Below are 4652 nucleotides of genomic sequence, written 5' to 3'. Positions count from 1 at the left end.
TTTTTTCTAGCTCCTTTAAGTATAAGGTTAAGTTGTTTGAGATTTTTCTTATTTCTTGAGGTAGGTCTGTATTACTATAAACCTCCCTCTAAGATCAGCTTTTGCTGCCTCCCAAATGTTTTGGACCATTGTGTTTTCATTTTCATTTGTTTCCATGTACTTTTTTTGTTTATTTTCTGGTTGACCATTCATTGTTTAATAGCATGTTATTTAACTTCCATGTATTTGTGGTCTTTCCAGACTTTTTCTTATGGTTGACTTCTAGTTTCATAGCATTGTGGTCCAAAAAAGATGCATGATATGACTTTGATCTTCTTAAATTTGTTGAAGCTTGTTTTATGGGATGATTTGTAATCTGGAGAATGTTCTGTGTGCATTTAAAAAGAATGTGTATTCTGCTGTTTTAAGTCCATCTATTCCAGTGTGCCATTCAAAGCCATTGTTTCCTTGTTGATTTTTTTCTGTTTAGATCTGTCCATTGATGTAAGTGGGGTGCTAATGTCCCCTATTATTTGTATTACTATTAGTTCTTTTATTTTTGTTATTAACTGTTTCATGTATTTGGGTGTTATATATTACAGTCTTTGTTTTGAGGTCTATTTTTTTTCCAATATAAATTTTGCTACTCCAGCTTTCTTTTGACATCTGTTGGCATGATAGATGTTTCTCCATTCCCTCACTTTCAATCTCTAGGTATCTTTAGGTCTAAAAGGAGTCTCTTATAGGCAGCATATAGATGGGCCTTTTTTTTTTAATCCATTCTGTCATTCTGTCTTTTGATTGGAGTATCAGTAATTATTATTTTTTTTCAAAGATTATTTATTTATTTATTTGACAGAGAGAGAGACATAGCAAGAGAGGGGACACAAACAGGGGGAGAGGGAGAGGGAGAAGCAGGCTTCCTACAGAGCAGGGAGCCCAATGTGGGGCTTGTTCCCAGGACCCTGAGATTATGACCTGAGCTGAAGGCAGATGCTTAACGACTGAGCCACCCAGGCGCCCCTCAAAGTAATTATTGAAAGATATGTATTTATTGTCATTTAATTGTTTTGTGGTTGTTTCTAAAGACTTTCTCTGATCCTTTCTTGTCTTTATCTCTTTCATGATTTGCTGATTTTCTTTAGTGATATATTTTGATTTCTTTCTCTTTATTCTTTGCATATTTATTAGTGTTTTTTGATATATGGTTATCCTTAGGTTATGTATAACCTCTTCTGCATATAGGAATCTATAATAAGTTGATATAATAAGTCACTTAAGTTTGAACCCATTCTTTACTCCTTCTCTTCCACACATTTTAGGTATATGTTGTCATATTTTACATCTTTTTATTTTGTGATTTCCTTGACTGGTTTATTTTACAGAACTGTTCATTTTTACTGCTTTTGTTTCCGACATCTATACTGTCACTTTTGGCCTCTCCTTTCCACTCAAAGAGTCCCCTTTAATATTTCTTGCAGGGCTGGTTCAGTGGTCATGAATTCCCTTAGTTTTTGTTTGTCTGGGAAACTCTTTATCTCTCCTTCCATTCTGTTTTTTTTTTTAATTTTTTAATATATGCACCTGAATTTTGAGGCATAGTTTTTTTCATGTAAATTCCACACCCAATATGGGGCTTCAGCTGTCAATCCCAAGATCAAGAGTCACCTGCTCTACTGACTGAGCCATCCAGGTACACTTCCTTATACTCTGAATGACAGCTTTGCTGGATAGAGTATTCTTGGCTGCAGATTTTTACCCATTCAGCACTTTGAATATATCATGAGTCCCCTTCTGGCTTGGAAAGTTTCTGCTGAAAAATTTCCGCTAATGTTATGGGTTTTCCCTTTTATATTACTGTATCCTTTTGTCTTGCTGCTTTTAAATTTTTTTCTTTATCATTTTGCCAATTATAATATGTCTTGGTATGGATCTGCTTTTGTTGCTTTTGATGGAAGTTCTCTGTGCCTCCTGGATCTGGTTATCTGTTTCTTTTCCCAAATTAGGGAAGTTTCAAATATTATCTTTAAAAATAATTCTGCCCCCTTTTCTTTCTCTTCTTCCTGGACTCCTATTGTATGGATGTTATTACATTTGAAGGATTCACTAAGTTCCCTAAGCTTAAATACTTTCCATTACTCTGTCTTCTAGGTCATTAATTCATTCTTCTGTTTCTTCTAGTCTGCTGTTCATTCCATCAAGTGTATTTCTCATTTCATGTATTGAGCCCTTTGTCTCAGCTGTGTTATTCCTTATCTCTGTGTGAAGGGTCTCACTCATGTCTTCCACTCTTCTCAAGTGAGTATCCTTATGATAATTATTTTAAATTCTCTTCAGTCATGTTATATATGCCAATTTTTCTTAGATCCCTCTTTGTGGCCTTGTTCTGTTCTTTCATTCGGGATAAATTTCTCTGTCTTCTCATTTTGTCTTAGTTTCTGCGCCTCTCTATATGTTAGGAAAGTCCACTATATCTCCTGTTCTTGAGGGTAAAGGCCTTATGAAGAAGAGTTTCTGTAGTGCCCTGCTATGTAGTATCCCCTCTTCCCCAAGGCCTGGTGTTTCTGGTAGTCTCCAGTGTGTGTTGCCCAAGTCTGTCGTGTTCTGGCTGCTTTATCCTTCAGTCCAGTTACCTACAGAGGCTCTCTTTGCCTGTTGTGGGCAGTGTTTGGTCCATGGCCTGAATATGGTGAGTTTTAACTTGGTGTGCTCTGGTCTGCTTGTGAAATGAAACCATGTGGCCACTGTTGCCTGAACTGAGGCTCTGCAAAACGCCCATGTTGGGAGATGTGGTTTGAGCAGGGGTTTGGGCTGGTCTGGGGGAGGCAGTCCACAGCTCTGGGACTGAGGCAAGTTTAACTGAGAGGTGTGGTTCCACTGGAGGGTCATGTCTTGGGGTAAGCAAGTTAGGTAGTGGGTGTTAGCACCGCACTGGTTCCCTTATGATAAGGGGTGGGGAAGGGAATTGGCACTAGGCAGTTGTTTTTGTTGTTGTTGTTGTTGTTGTTGTTGTTCCCAGAAGGGTCTGTGAATGCTTCCTCTCTGGGATGTGCTCCAAGATGAGTGAATAACTCCCCACTGTGTGCTTCAGGTGCTCTTCAGATTTTTGTTTCCACACTGTATGTCTGTGGATTGTTGGCCTGCTTTCTCTCCAAGAGCAGCACAGTGCCCTCTAGGCTTGATCCCAGTCAAGCCCACTGACTTTTAATACTCCAAATTTAAGCCCTGCTGGTTGAAAGAACTCATGAAATTTGGCCCCTTCACTTTCCATGGCAATTGCTATGGGGATTTGTTTTCCCTTCTGGGTTCCCCTGTGTGCTAGTCTGTCTCTCACCCTTTGTGACCATGGCTCCCTCCTCACTGCAGTGTCTATGATCCATTTCTACCAAGCCTTGTCACCACAATTCCTACCTTCTTAGTTGTGGCCTCTTCTTTACCTTTAGTTGTGGAGTTTGTTCGCCAGTCTTCAGGTCAATATTTGGGTTATTTAGAATGATTTGATAGTTATCTAGTTGTATTCATGGGATGAGGCAAGCCTAGGGTCCTCCTACTCCTCGCCCATCTTCCATTCTCAACATATGATAATTTTTAACCATTGGTAGGTTTTCTTTATTCTGTAGTTTATAAGAAAAACAATGGTTAATTGTAAACAAACACTTAAATTCAAACTCCTATCTATGAGGATAGAGCTTATGTATTCCCCCAATTCCTTTCTTTAAAAATAATTACACATTAAGTAAAGTAAATAAAATGTTGTTACAAGTGTCACATAGTCTTGGTTTTAACTTTCAGGTGGTCCTAAAGAAAATGTCTGTCCTAACACTATTCAGATCCTCACTCAGCATAAATCGCCTCAAAGTAATACCCATGGAAACAAATTGGAGGTTTTTTTTTTAACATATTACAGAGTCAGAGTTTTAGTTTTAGTTTTTAATTTTATGTAGAATACCCTTTAGCTTTGTTCCCAGGACAGTTTGCTTACCTCCATTTTTGGCTCTCACCATCTGATGGAAGGTATCTCTGATTGCCATACTCTCTGGTTTAGTTGCTCCATTCCTTGTCATAAAGTCTGTAAATGCAGGGCCAGGATTATATCCCAAGTCCACAGACCCTGAATTCACTACTACTCCAATATACCAAATGATTTACCTGCATTTTCATAATGAAAATAACAGACTGATTCCCCACTTAAAAAAAAAAATCTTTCAAATGGAAATGGGAATTCACTAAGTACATCCTTGATTAGAAATAATGGCCAGTACTTATTTCCTTGCCATTGGAGGCCTTTCTAAATTGTACCAGGTTTTAATAACTGAGGTTTAATTCTTAAAGAACTTATATAGTAGTAACTTTGGAAAGGAGTCTTTGGGGCAAATATTCACTCAGTTATAATAGAGCAATCCTGTTCTGACTTAGAATTTTTCTTTTATAGTCCTAAATAAGGTTAGATTTAAACTCTAGGTTTAGTACTATTTAAAAATACAGAGCAAGTTACAGATTGTTTCAGAGGTGCTTTTTTTTTTAAATTGTATCCAATGGGTAATTTCTTCAAGGCCCCAAATATATAAAAATTACTTAACAATCACAATGTGATAATGGCTTTTCTCTCTAGGAGCAGATATAGGAAAGTGTAGCTCATTACAAGTCTTTAGAGTTTCTATTCTCTCAGCAGG

The sequence above is a fragment of the Zalophus californianus genome, chromosome 1 (genome assembly GCF_009762305.2).
Source record: "Zalophus californianus isolate mZalCal1 chromosome 1, mZalCal1.pri.v2, whole genome shotgun sequence".
In the NCBI taxonomy this organism is placed as follows: Eukaryota; Metazoa; Chordata; class Mammalia; order Carnivora; family Otariidae; genus Zalophus; species Zalophus californianus.
This window is presented reverse-complemented; position numbering follows the sequence as displayed.